The sequence below is a fragment of the Nycticebus coucang genome, chromosome 22, assembly GCF_027406575.1.
Source record: "Nycticebus coucang isolate mNycCou1 chromosome 22, mNycCou1.pri, whole genome shotgun sequence".
NCBI lineage: Eukaryota > Metazoa > Chordata > Mammalia > Primates > Lorisidae > Nycticebus > Nycticebus coucang.
Genome location: NC_069801.1, coordinates 16,345,438 through 16,360,671, shown reverse-complemented (window position 1 = coordinate 16,360,671; position 15,234 = coordinate 16,345,438).

Sequence of the window (15,234 nt, the reverse complement as noted above, 5' to 3'; positions counted from 1 at the left end):
ATTTCAGCGGCTGCTTCCACATCTTAATGGGGGCGGCAGAAGGAAGGCTGTGCCTGTGTAAGGAAAATATCTTCACGTGGAAGATGAGCCACCCCACCTCCACCCCCAGTGAGAATATAGGGAGTTAGGAGTCACTTTGCTGGGTACAACAAAGAACTGAAAATGTGGGCTCTTCTGGTCAACAGCCAGAAGCTGGTCAACTTTTCAGCAGCCTGCGAAGGGAGGGATAAGATGGAGAAGGGTCTTTGGAGGGAGTAGTACTCACATGGAGTGAGCAAGCAACTTCGCTGAGAAAAGATGATAGTCCCAGAAGGAAAGGTGGCAGTAAGGGCTGAGAATTGGCTCAGAAGCAGGGATTTAGAGTGAGAAGTGACAAGAGGTTATAAAGGTCCCCTGGGCTTCCTCAGAAATAGAGGGAAAGGCTCTGAACTTCCCAGGGCACGTGGGATGGAGATTTGATATTTGACTATTAAGGGAAAGGGCTTTGCTTTGGGGTACACCGGTCAGATGTTGAAAATTTTAGCACAGGGCGGCGCCTGTGGCTCAGTGAGCAGGGCGCTGGCCCCATATACCGAGGGTGGCGGGTTCAAACCCGGCCCCGGCCAAACTGCAACCAAAAAATAGCCGGGCGTTGTGGTGGGCGCCTGTAGTTCCAGCTACTCAGGAGGCTGAGGCAGGAGAATCGCCTAAGCCCAGGAGTTGGAAGTTGCTGTGAGCTGTGTGACACCATAGCACTCTACCGAGGGCGATAAAGTGAAACTCTGTCTCTACAAAAAAAAAAAAAAAAGAAAAGAAAACAAAAGAAAATTTTAGCACAGTGTCTCTGCTCAGCAAATGCTTATTAAATTGCAGCTGTCATAGAGGCAATAGAGCACAATGGTTGGGGACAGTCCTGAGCCAGAGTGCTTGGGTTCATATCTTGGCCATGTTCCTTTCTCATCTGAAAAATGGAAATGCTATGAACACTATGTCATAAGGCTGTAAGGAGGAGTGAGTTAATGTACAGAAATCTAGGACTTAGAACATGACTGGGACACAGCATTCAATACATATGGGCCAGTATGATTATGGTTTTATGGATGAAGAAACAGAGGTTCAAAAAGGTTATATCTGGCCATAGTCACATAGTCACACAGCTTCGGTGATGTGCTGGTGACCAGGTCTCAAACAAAACAGAATGAAGAGTACATCAAGTCCTGATTTGTTGCCTATGCCAATTCCTGTGGTGTAAACATTCCCACTGTGGCTGATTTCAGGCTACCCATGACTTAACAACTATTTACCACATCTCAGAATATTTAGCAGTTGGTTCTTGTGAGCCAGCACCGCACAGCAGCAGCTTGTAAGTTATCGAGCATTTAGATCTGTGCATAAATGTTCTCTCCTATTGCAAGTCAGTCAAGTCAGCAGTGTTCATTGAGTGCCCTCCTTACCCCCATTTCACAGAACAGGAGACTGAGGTTTGGACAAGTTCAACTACTTACCCCAGGTCACAGCACAAGCCAGTTACTTGCTATCCTACCTCCCACAGGCACAGTCTTCTCTGAATAAGGTTGTGCATAAGCCTACATGTAAAACATCATTCCACATCTCCCTTAGAGGGAATTTCCCAGGCTCCACAAAGATGGGAGCTTTGTCCCCTCCCAGATTGGCTGCTCTATCCCCAAAGCCCTGAGGTAGGTTGGCAGGAGGGAAGCTCTTGCTGGCTGGGGCTTCTGCCAAGCCACACCTGCCCCAGTGCTCCTGAGCTCAGATCTGTCCTGGCTTGTGCCTGCCACATGTGGGCTTGGGGAAGCGCTGTTTTTGGCAGCTGGTGTGCAGAGAGGGCCCTTATCCTTGAGGGTGTTAGGGTATGAGGGTGTGTGACTCACTGAGCTCTGGTGGGTGGGAGACTGCAGCTGCGGGGGGTGGGGAGGAGCAGATCCTAACCCAGGAGAGATTTTTCAGGCCTGCAGGCATGCTGGCCCAATGCCAGGTGAAAGCTCAGGTCACACTGCCAGCAGTCTCCTGAGGCTGGCCGCAGAAGCCCTTCAGACAGGGTGGGAAAGCTCTTAGCTCTAGCCGTCCCCTGGACTGAACTGGGTGTCACACACATGTGCCACAGAGCTGGGTTTCCAAGAGCTATGTGGCTAAAGGGACACAGGGACACTTCTCCCATCTCCTCAGGCCCCAGAACAGGAGAGAAACTGCGGAGTAGCAGGTGAAGGGTTAATGGGCAGCATCTGTGTTAATAGAACAGGGTCCTGAGGTCTTTGAAGAAGGGGGCTGCTTCCCCCCTCACCACCCACTCAGGGGTAGCCCAAAGGTATGAGATGCCCTTGAACTTTTTGTACTTGGGTTGGGGAAAGGGCCACTAGTAGTCTTGGAGGGGCTGTGACCCCTGCAGGGAGGGTGATCCAGGAGAGGAAGGAGGGAGTGGGAGGGTCAAAGGATGATGGGAAGCTCATGATTGGCAGCTGATTTGGTAATGGAAGCAAGCATCCAAGGTTGGAGGTGGCCCAGGTGGGGAAAGGGGAGGCACCATGGCTGGAGACTGTCCAGTGGGATACACCAGTACCAGGACATTCTGAAACCCTGCATCATGCCTGTAGTGCTGGGGTGGGGGAGGCATCTGGGCTTGGCTCAGTGGTGAAGGGTAAGCTCCAGGGTGGGGGGTTGGGAACACAGTCACCTACCATCCTGACTCTCCAGACTGGGGTCCTCCCAATGCCACTTAGTTCACAGGGCAGCTCACTGGGGCTTTACTGAGTGGAGGGGTGGCCTACCCTCTTTCTGGCTTAGTGCATAAACCTGTAGGCGCTGGAGCTGGGAGGCCAGATTCTTATTCTGGCTTGCTGGGCAAACTTGGGCAAGTCTCCGTTGAGCCTCTCTGAGACTCAATTACCTTATCTGGAAAACAAAATTACTTACCTCTTAAGGGTGCTGTGAGGATTAAATGAGAAAGTGGCTGCCATGGGCCTGGCACCGACAATGTTAGATGCTGTGGCACAATAGCAGGGGCACCACCAATGTCAGCTTCTGGGGGATGGGCCTGGGAAAGGGGTGGGGCAGACCTCTTCCCCAGAGCTTCCTTATCACGTGTTCTGGGCTTGGTGTCAGCTGGACCCCAGCCGGTCCAGCCCAACTCCAGCCTGGGCCCTGATAGTCCTGGATCTAAGGACAAAGCAATCCTTCTCCTGGCCAGGAAAGGGGGCTTTTGGTCTCCTTCATTCTCCTCTTGACTCCAAGCCCCTTCTGGTTCTTTTTTTTTTTTTTTTTTTTGCAGAGACAGTTTTACTTAATCGCCCTCGGTAGAGTGCCGTGGCGTCACACAGCTCACAGCAACCTCCAACTCCTGGGCTTAGGCAATTCCCTTGCCTCAGCTTCCAGAGTGGCTAGCAGGGACCACAAGTGCCCGCCATAATGCCCAGCTATTTTTTTGTTTCAGTTTGACAGGAGCTGGGTTTGAATCCGCCACCCTTGGTATATGGGGCCGACGCCCTACCCACTGAGCCATAGGTGCTACCCCCCCTTCTGGTTTTGAAGGCCTCTGTGACCCCTGTGGGCCTGGAAGTCTCCTGGAGTGGGGAGGCTGAAAGGGACTGTCCTAATCTTGCAGAACACAGCATGGCTTTCTGGGAAGATGGAAGAAGAGCACATTCCTCCTGAAATAATTGTCCTAGAGCTATTTCCAGCAGCTCTTAGTGCCCAGGCCACAAATGGCTAGTGATCTCGATGCCTGGGTACCTCCAGGACAAACAGCCCATGGGCCCGGCCTTCCAACGGGCTGCCTGCCTAACCTGCCCCCAGCCCAGAGCCAAACTAAGCCTTGGCTCAGGCCCCACAAGGGCCTGGCTCATTGAGTTCCCCATGCTCCTCTTCCTCCTTCTGGGGCAGTCCCTTGGATCCCTCCTCCTGGCTCTATGTTTTGGCTCCAATACCCAACCTGGGAGTGAAAAGCCCTTCATTCTCAGTACCTGTGGATTGTGGAGGGCCGACACAAGGGTTTCTACGCTAAAGCACGTTGTATTCCTGGATCTGGTCATTAAGAAACTTTAGATTGGGGCGGCGCCTGTGGCTCAGTCGGTAGGGCGCCGGCCCCACATACCGAGGGTGGCGGGTTCAAACCCGGCCCCGGCCAAACTGCAACCAAAAAATAGCTGGGCGTTGTGGCGGGCACCTGTAGTCCCAGCTACTCGGAAGGCTGAGGCAAGAGAATCGCTTAAGCCCAGGAGTTGGAGGTTGCTGTGAGCTGTGTGAGGCCACGGCACTCTACCCGAGGGCCATAAAGTGAAACTCTGTCTCTACAAAAAAAAAAAAAAGAAACTTTAGATAGGCTCACGCCTATAATACTAGCACTCTGGGAGGTTGAGGTAGGAGGATCCCTTAACATCAGGAGTTGGACACAAGCCTGAGCAAGAGCAAGACTCTACCAGTACAAAAAATAGGAAAATTAACCAGGTTTGATGGTGGGTGCCTGCTAATTCAGGAGGCTGACATGGGAGGATCACTTGAACCCAGGAATTTGAGGTTGCTGTGAGCACTCTAGCCTGGGCAAGAGTGAGAGCCTGTCTCAAAAAAAAAAAAAAAAAAAAGGGCGGTGCTTGTGGCTCAAAGGGTATGGGTGCCTGCCCCATATGCCAGAGGTGGCGGGTTCAAACCCAGCTCTGGCCAAAAACTGCAAAAAAAAAAAAAGAAAGAAAGAAAGAGAGGCTCAGCACCTGTGGCTTAAGCGGCTAAGGTGCCCGCCACACAAACTTGAGCTGGCAGGTTTGAACCCAGCTAGGGTCTGCCAAACAACAAAGACGACTACAACCAAAAAATAGCCAGGCACTGTGGCAGGCGCCTGTAGTCTAACCTACTTGGGAGGCAGAGGCAGGAGAATCGCTTGAGTCCAGGAGCTGGAGGTTGCCATTGATGCCAAGGCACTCTACGCAGGGTGACAGCTTGAGGCTCTGTCTCAAAAAAAAAAAAAGAAAAGAAAAGGAAGGAAGGAAAATGAAAAAGAAACTTCAGATAAACCCAAATTGGACAACATTCTCCAAATGACTGGCTTGCACTCTTCAAAAAGTTCAATGTCATAAAAGACAAAGACAGGCAACTATTCCAGATTCAAGATTAAAGAGACATAAGAATCAAATGCGGGCAGTGCCTGTGGCTCAAAGGAGTAGGGTGCCGGCCCCATATGCTGGAGGTGGTGGGTTCAAAACCAACCCTAGCCAAAAACTGCAAATAAAAAAAAAAAAAAAAAAGGAAAAAAGATTAAAAAAAAAAAAAAAAAGAATCAAATGCACCAGCTTGAGCAAGAGCAAAACTAGCCTGTCTCTAAACCTAGCCTAGTGTTGTGGCAGGCACCTGTTGTAGTCCCAGCTACTCAGAAGACTGAGGCAATGGATTGTTCGAGCCCAGGAGTTGGAGGTTGCCGTGAGCTATGACAGCACAGCACTCTACCGAGGGCCACAAAATAAGACTCTGTTTTAAAAAAAAGAAGAAGAACTAAATGCAATGCCCTATCCTGAATTGGATCCTAGATTGGAAGAATATGAGGTCTGACATTTAAGTTCACTGACTAATCCTAGAAAAACATAGGAGGTGCTCAATATGGGATTGTTGACTGCATGTGAGAGAGGGAAGAAGGAAACTGTTATTATGCCCATAATGGGTCATCCAAAGTGATAGCACTTAGGAGACTTGACAAACACTTGCCCACCCGGTGAGAAAAGAGAAGAAATTATTGCTGACCACAGCAAGCAGGAGTTATATTTGAGCTAGCACAAAACTTCCTGGCCCTCAGCATAATTAAACACAAGAAAGACGGCAAGGAGCACTGGACAATAGCCATCCCAGCCTCATTTCAAAAATAGGGTCCATCTGTCCTGGCAGGCTTAAGGTGGCTTTGGCCCTGAGGCAGGGGCCTGACCAGGGTGACCCCTGGAGGCCCCTCCCAGCCCTAGGATTCCGTGATTCTATGACATGGCCAGCAGTCTGGAGTGGCAACATGAGGGTGTCCCCTGCAGAGAGCAAGAGGAGGTCTAAGTCATCTGCCTCCTAAAAGAGTGAGACGGGAGAGGGCCCAGCCAGCCAGCAGAAAGGGAAGGGCGGGGTCCTGCGGGGTCCTGCGGGGTCGGCTATCAGTCCCTTCCTATTTTTCCAGAGGAGATGGGGTGGGGTTGGACCAGGGAGAGAAGAGGCAAGGGTCTGGACATTCCACCCATTTCAGACCCAAAAGACAAGAGCAGCTGAGAGGCTATGGGCCCGAGGAGGGGCAGGCAGCTGTTTTCTGGGTGGGGTGGGCTCAAATACTCATCTGTTCCACTAGGACGATATGGAAATCCGGCATCATACTGGCAGTAGTGGGGGGAGAAGTCAAAGCCTTTTTCTGGCTGGGGGGTGGGGCAGGGTGGGTACTGAGATGCCAGAGAACTATGGGGACAACAGGATGACACTGCTGTTGGCTGGGCCCAGGCTGGCCCAGGGATTGGAGGTGGGGCTAAATGGACTGGGCATCTCTCTGGCCTGGTCAGGTCTTGGTCTCCATGAAGTGCCCACAGCTGGGGCAGAATAAGCAGGGCCTCCATAATTCCCCTTTCTCTTGTGGGTGGGAGGAAATTCCAAACTGTCAGGGAGGATAAAGTCCAAGTGACTTGAAAAGTTCTGTTCTCACGATCCAGCCCCTTTAGTAGCCTTGTCACACCACCTGCCCAGCCATCCTAATTTGGAGTTTCTAAAGTCAGGATTGACTTAGTGACAGGCTTGGCCAGTGCTGCTTCTCCCCACCACGCCCCCATCCAGGGAGGCAGGGCAGGTGTGCTGAAAATCCATCCTTAGTAGACTGTGGTGGGGGGAGCCAAAGTCACCTTGGCAACGTGGCATTGTCTGTTAGAGGTCATCAGACACACACAGGGTGCTAGCCTGGCCCCACCAATTACAAGCTGTATGATCTTAGGCAAGTCATGTCATCTCTCTGAGCTTCAGTTTCCCTTATCCATCAACTAGAAATAGAATGGTAGCTACCACCTTGATTTGTAATGGTAATTAAAGGAGTTAATCCCTGTGAGCCACACATGGATTAAGGGCCGGGCACAGAGTGCACACATGACTGCATCAATGCCAAGATACATTTTTTTTAGTGTCAGGGTGCCTTGTACGGTTGATGGTTAGCTATTTGGTATTGCCTCGAAAGAAAGTCTGTCCACTTGGAATTTCACCATTAGAGATTCAGTCCTTGGCCTTTGTGGTCTTTGGGAGTCCCTGCTTCAAAGGTAAATGGGAATTTCAGAATGCAGGCTAGAGCTAAAAGAAAAAGACACTGCCCTCCTTCTTCCGGGGGCTATCTGGTCGAAGTCCATCTGACAGTCTTGCCTTTCTCCCTATCTCTGACTCTTCTGGTGCTTTGGGAAGCAGAAAACTGTCAATTTTCCCGTTTGAGACTCCCTAGGCCTGGGAGGAGGCGGTGGAGAGGAACAGGCCTGGGAGGAGAAGGTGGAGAGCAATAAAGTGGGTGCTGAACTTCTGGGGGCAGAGTGGACACTTGTAGAGAAAGCCTGCAGGGCAGTGGTTGGGAGCCCAGGTGAGCTAACCAACTCTTTCCTCACCAGGCCCAGGTAACCAACTTCCAGACATTCTCATGTCTCAACCACGAAGCTCCGATCACCCAGCTGGGACCATGTCTGGACGCCAGGTGAGCCGTTCCAACACTCACAACCGCATGAGCCATCCCAACAATGTGTCCTTTCCGCCCCGTGCACCAGGCTGGACCCAACCTCCCAAGCTGCAGGGAGTTAACAGCCTCAAGCGCCCCCGCACTCCAAGTGGCTCTAGCTCTGAGTTCAGCAACAGCAGCAACCACTCTGAGAGGTCCCAGAACCCGGGCTCCCCCACTCTTCCACTGAGGAAAATCTGCATGGGTCGGCCCTACAATTCCAAGTGCGTAGAAACAAGTCATCTGATGACTCCCAAGGTGGCCAGAAAATCCTCTTGTCGTGGCAGCCACCACTGCATTCTCTGTGCAGACCGTCCCTCACGCCCCTCCAGCCCTACCTTCCTGGACCACCTCATCAAAGGCATTAACTATTTGGACCGATCCACGACCGCCTTCTATAGCAACTGCCCCAAAACATCACTGAGCCTGCCAAGGCTTGCAGCCAGCTACCTGGAACGAGCTGCCAACTCCCTCAATCTGGACCACCTGGACCACCCCTTAACTCGCAGTTTCTCCACCCCCTGTGCCAGCATGACCACCTCTGACAATGCCACCCCCAGCACCTGCATGGTGCCATCCCTCAGGGGTGCCAATGTTTTGCAGTGCTTGGATGACTCCACAGACACAAGTCTGCACAGACCTCACTGCCGGCACATCAATCCTGTGCTTCCACAGAGGTTGGGTACAAAGTTGCCTGAGCTCCCTTTGTTCGGTAATGGGCTGTTTTCCTTAGGTCGTCTGCCCAAAATCTGGGAAGCGATCCGCTCAGGCTGGAGCACCCCAGAGCCCATCTCCAAACCCTCAATCTGGTGGTGATATTGACAGCAACTGTGAAAAGGGGCACGTGTCCATCAGGCCGCAGTTACAGAAAATAAATTGTCTGTGGCAAAATGCTCCTTCCAAGGCTTTGTTGGGGGAGAAATGGCCATTTCCATAGGGGGTTTATAAACACAAGGCCCTCTAGGGCTAGGTAGATAAAAGTGAAATGAATGGATTGGGCTGGATGGCAGCAGGGAGAGGTGGAGACTGGCTGGAAGGAGAGGGAGGGACTAGGCCTGATCTCCACCCGGCTCTCAGATGGGCCATGGCCTTTATGACAGAAGCCAGGAATCTGATTTTTATGTTAGCAACAAATTCAAAAATGTCACGGTGCCCTGTGGGCTAAACAAAAATAGTTGCAGGCTGAATGCCAAAGCCCAAATCTGGTTCATATCTTTTTTTTTTTTAAGACAGAGTTTTACTTTGTCACTCTTGGTAGAGTGCTATGGTATCATAGTGCTATGGTATCATAGCTCACAGCAACCTCAAACTCTGGGCTCAAGCTATCCTCTTGCCTCAACCTCCCAAGTAGCGGGGACTACAGCACTTGCCACAATGCCTGCCTAGTTTTTAGAGATGGGGTCTTACTCTTGCTCAGGCTGGTCCTGAACTCAAGCAATCCACCCACATCGGCCTCCCAGAGTGCTATGATTACTGGTGTGAGCCACTCCACCAGGCCCATGACTTATCTCTCTCTCTCTCTCTTTTTTTGAGACAGAGTCTCAAGCTGTCATCCTCAGTAGAGTGCTGTGGCATCACAGCTCACAGCAACCTCAAACTGCTGGGCTTAAGCGATTCTCTTGCCTCAGCCTCCCAAGTAGCTGGGACTACAGGTGCCAGTCACAACTCCCGGTTTTTTTTTCTTGCAGTTGTCATTGTTGTTTTAGCTGGTCTGGTTGTTTTAGCCATCTTCGGTGTATCTGGCTGGTGCCCTACCCACTGAGCTATGGGCGCCACCTCTCTCTCTCTTTTTTTTTTTATTGTTTGAGATTCATTGAGGGTACAAAGAATTATGTTACACTGATTGCGTTTGTTAAGTAACATCTGTCTTATAATTGTGTCCCGCCCCTAGAGGTGAGCCATACACTTTGATACCCCATCCTCCCTCCTCTGGTTTATATGTTAAATAGATCACTGAGGAGCTTCCCAGCTTCCCTTAGCCTCAGTTTCCCTGTGTGAAGAAGAAACAGAGTGGCAGTTCATTCCCAGTCCCTATTCAACGTCCCTGTCTTTTCAGGATTGTTTTTAGGACAGTCCCATATGAGCAGAAATGTGGAAGTAATAATAATAACAACAAATACTCAAAGAACACTTATGCAGCAGGAAATGGTCTAAGTACTTTATACATCTTTATTCTTTTAAAAGTGTGATTTTAATGAGCAGGGCCTAGGGTAGATAGGGAGAAGAGCTCCCTACTTGGCTAGTGTGAGAGGCATTGGGACAGGTCACCAGAGAAGTAGCAGGCAAGGGGATGACCCTTCCTAGGAGATCAGCCCCTGTGCCCCTGAATTTCTCACTGGGTATGTCTGGGGACATGTTCCCTGAGCCATCAAGGGTTCCAAACCTTCAGAGACCCAAATGAATCTGTTGCTGTACCCTGCCACCCAACATCCTGCTGGATGAGGGACTCTAGGGACTGGGATTACAGCCTAGTTCCATGACTAGCCTTCCCTAAGATCTTGCATACATTACTTCCTCCTCCAAGCCTCTGTTTCCCCATCTGTAATATGGGTGCCCTAGCTTTGATAATCTCTAAGGGCCTGGTAGACTCTGATGTTTCTGAGTGTCTTCTTAACCCCAGGCCAGGTCAGGTCTGCAGCCTCTGAAGCTGAGGATTGAGACTGCCTCCACCCAAGAACTCAGGCCTCCTGTATCCTGAGCCATCTTCCCAGGCTGCCCAGGGGTCATTTCAGTCCCGGACTCTAATTGCTGGAGCGCTCATCTTTTTGGCAATGTGAAGGCCAATGGCAGCTCAGAGTATGGAATGGGGCTAACCTTGAGATAATCAGAACCCGGAGGCCCACAAGGTCCCATGGCATTTGGAGGGAGTGGCCTGGCGTGGCCTAGCCCTTATGGCAAGGCAGAGAAGATAACAAGCCTAAGTGTCCCTACTGTGAGATCACTATGGGGGTCCCAGGACAGGAGGAGGGAAGGGGGCACCAAACCCCTGGCCCATTTGAGTTTGTGCCCACTACATTCCAATTCTGGAGGACAAGGAAGATCCTCCCTGGGCCCAACACACAGCATGTGGCACACCCCTTTCTCTGTCTGTGGAGTCCTTTCCCTCTCCAGGGAGAAGACTAGCTTTAGTTTGATGGGTCTTCACCTCACTGGTGACTCATTCCTCAGGTAAACATCGACAGGAATACAGCTTGTTAGAATCCATTTGGGTCTGGTTCAAGAGCTAGTTCAAGGGTGTCCTGACTCCCAAAGCTTCTGTCTGGCCCCCTGAAGCTATCCCCTTCACATTCTAGGTCTTTATTTGCCTGGTTCTTTGAGGCCTAAACATGATGGAGATGACCATCTTCGAAACAGTCCAATTTCCCTAAATTAGAGTGTAAGACCCTCGCCTAGGGTACTGATCTTGAGGTGTCCAGCATCTAACCCAACTCTGACTCACAATACGAACAATTATTGTATTATTATATTAATGCTTATTACAGGGCCTTGGGCCCAACAGGTGCTCAGTAATGGTAGCTACTATTATTCTAAGGATGATTATAGTGTCTCGTGCAATGGATGTTCAATAACTAGTAATGTTAATGCTGACAGCCAACATTAAGCTCTTGACTGCATATCAGGCATTGTCTTAAGTGCTTTGTTTGCATTAACTCATTTGATCCCCATATCAACTCTTTAAGAAAGGTACTATTGTCCCTATTTTACAGATAAGAAAACTGAGGCACAGAGAGGTCAGATATATAAATGATATGATAAAGATGATTGAAGTGCATTGAACACAGCGGCTCTTCAAAAATGATTGGTATTTGGGCGGCACCTGTGGCTCAAGGGGCTCAGCCCCATATACTAGGGGTGGCGGGTTCAAACCCAGCTCCAGCCAAAATCTGCAAAAAAAAAAAAAGATTGGTATTGATGTTAGAAAGTATACACAGAGTAAGTGGCTCAGTAATATAATTGTTATGATTTGCAGTATCTTCAAGTAGTAGGTGCTCTGAAAATGCACACCGTAGGATGCTTAATGAATGGAAGATGTCAGTGTAGAGCCCAATACCTACTAGGCTCAATGAGGTTTGCCCATTAGTTGGGGGCTGGATTGTGCTGTATATGGACAAGGTCTCTGCCTTTGGCCCAAACTGCTGCTCAGGAGAGATATTCACTGCTCACAAGTTCCTTCCACAAATTACTCAACCTGAGAAAATAAGTCTGGAGTTAGAGAAGGTCTCTGCTCCGTGTGGCCATGCAGAGGCCACAGGAAGTTCCCTATGTCCACAGTTCAATCCATGCATCTGCAGCTCCACATAAACAGGAAGTAATGAGCTGGCTGCAGAACAATGCCACAGCCTGCTCTGCTGTGTATAGAAGTGGCCTAGGTGGCCCTGTGGCTGGGAGTGGCTGAGGAACATCTTTGACACCTGCAGAAGTACATCGGAGTTTATCGAGCCCTCATGCTGTGTGCCAGGCATGCTGCTGAGGCCTGACATAGAGACTGTCAAGCCTCTCCACCCTGCCAGGCTAGATTTTAATACTCCATTTTGCAGAAGGGGAAACTGAGGTCACGTCACAAAATGATTTGCCTAAGCTCATGCAGAGCTCCACCCAGGGCTCTGACCCTCAACCAATAACCTTTCCATTCACAATGCAGTTTCTTTCTTAGTGTTTATTGAATAAATTCTGAGAAAAAAGGGGTAAATCTTGGCCTCCAAAATGTGCAGTAAATTAGACAAGCAAGGATGGTGTTTAACCCCAGGGGTTTGAACTAAGATACCAGTGTTCTAAATAGGGCAGGGTAAATCTGAAATATGCTCTCTCCAGTAACTAGTAAACAAAGGGAGATGTTCCCTAAAGGTCACCTTTGGTCTTAATCGCCCAGTCCAACAGCCCCTGCATCGTTTGGTATCATTGGGTATAGCAGCATGATATGAAATGTTTGTATATTTTTTAAAAATATACAATGTAGTTGTAGTCCTTTTCAAACATAATTTGATAGCACTGTTCTATGGTTCTAGAAAATAAATGGAGCTTTCTGTATGACCAACATGGGTATGTGAGAGACACACTTCATCCCTAACTTTTCCTCTTGAACCTAAGCCTCTAAACTTCAGACCACTTCATCCCTCACCCTGGCCCTGAGCCCCACTTTTATCTCTTACTGCCTTTTCTCACTATGCACGACTGGTCCTGCCTGCTTGCTCCTCATAGGAAATATAAAACTAGGTGTGAGTGGCACCCCACCTCCACCCCCAGAACACATCCGCACAGTCCTCTTTTCCGTTGAAATCTGCAAGAGGAACAGTGCCGTGCCTAAGTTGGTACCACCATTTTTGGCAAACTCTTCTACAGCCTTCTGGGCCCCTCCCAACAGGGCAGGAATTTCTGGTGAACAATCGAACAAAGCCGGGAACTCTGGGGAAGGCACAGGACATTCCAGAAGGATTTCTCTCAAGCTCCCAAAGACAACATGCAGGAACACTGTAGAAAACCCACAGCCAAGCAAAGAAAATCATGAAAAGGTCGGAAAATCTGCCCAGTAGGAAGGACCAGGCAGGCTGGAGGAAGGAACAAAGGGCCGGGGGTCAGAAGGCCTGGGTGGGAGGCCTCTATCTGCCACTTGCATCCCTTCAGAGGCTAGTCCACTTCCCTCGCCTCGGATTTGTGTTCCTTGAAAAGTGAGGGAGTTGCAAAAGTAAACACACAGATCCACCCATAGCAGTTCACAGCCATGCTTTGTTAATAACAAAGACCTGGGAACAGCCCAAATATTCAACAACAGGATGGGGTTAATGAACTATGGTGTGTTGATGAATCACGATACCAAATAATTATTAGACATATGTGCAGTGGCAATACAGAGCTATTCCAAGTAGCTTGTCCCCATAATGTTAATAGTTACCATCTGTAATAAAGAGCTTGCATCAGGATGTAAATCTATACACTGCTTCTAATACGGGACAAGTACTGCCAGGAAAAAGTGTCAGCTGAGCTGAGCTGTCACTAAGCTGTGCTTATTGAAACAGTTGATTTACACTGTGGAACAAGCTCTTATCTTGTCTCAGACTGGTAATAAACAGTTTGGGGATTGGCACTGGGCTGCAGATGCATTTTTAAGTAGCCCTGGTCTTTACTGACACATAAAACTGTGTTTGTGAAAAAAATGTTAAGTGAGAAAAGCAAGACACAAAATCATATGTGCACACTCATGTGTATAACGAGGGAAAACACGTAATGTCTACACCGACAAAGGAAGGGAGAGGAACATTTCTGGAGCTCCAACCATGAGCCTGTAGACGTCATCTACAGCTGAAGCAGGGGTTTGTGGGCAGGAATATGGATGGCTTGGGAGGAAAGGTGGGGGTGGAGGGCTATGGGCGACAAATTCAAATTATAAAGACCATTTATGGTCAGCTCAGGAACCAGGCTCTGGGACAGCTCTTGCAAAGTGTGTTGTGAGAAGCACCAGTCCTATGAGACATTAAAAGGTTTTTCCATAAAAACAAGTAGGTTCCGTTCCCAGAGAGGTTGAGGAAGGCTGGATTAAACAGAGTTAGACATTAGAGAGCAGCTTCATTGGAGAACTGTTAGAGACTTTTCTGGGTGGGTGTCCCTCAGGATGGTCAAGGTGTGAGAAAGGGGCATCTCAGATGGCAGGTGACCCAGGAGGTGCCTGCCCTGGGCCTGGCACCCGAGGAGGAAACTCAGCAAGGAAGTGATTTATAGTGATGGGGTTGGCAGGGGGACAGTAGGAGGGCACAGATCCAAGGCCATTTGCGGAAGACTCACACCTCTGCCTGAGCTGGGAGCTGTACTTCTGCCTGGGCAGAGCTGAGAACAACCCAGGTGGAGGCAGAATGGGTGTGGTTGAGAATGTGGGTTCTAGAATCAGACATAGATGTGAATCCTGGTTCTAGCTCTTACTGATTGTGCGACCTCAACAAGCCACTTCATTCCCTGGGCCTCAGTTTCCTCATCTGAGAAAGGGAGCTAATAAAATACACGTTTGCCTATCTCTCACAACTGCAAGTGATAATCAAATGACATTCAGTGTCAATTGAACAGTAAAGAGAGTTTGTCCCAAGTACAAATCAAAAGAGGAACATTTATATCATATGCCACTTTTGAACCAACTTGCTCTTTGATTGAAGTAAAAATTATCTGAGTGCCAACTCTATGCTCTTTGCAGGGGATATAATTGGGAATAAGACAAGACCTTCATGCCCTCTGGCTTCATTATGCCTCATGATATTCAATGATCTTCCAAATTATTACAATTGTCAAAAATTCCAAATGAGGGAAGGATGGGGGTGGCAAGGAGGATGTGGGCAAGTGTAGTGGACAACCTGATCTAGCCTGGGAGGTCAAGGGAGGCTTCTATGGCGATATGATGTTTGAGCTGAATCTTAAAGGAGATTAGAGTGAAGAGGAGTGGATATTAGGTGGGAAAAGCACTCGAGAAGGAACAGCATGTGCAAAGATCATGCTGGGAAAGGGATGTGGCTGGAGAGCTTAGAATTGTATCCTTCTTCCTCTTCCCACCATCCCAGCATCTGTTTGCCTAC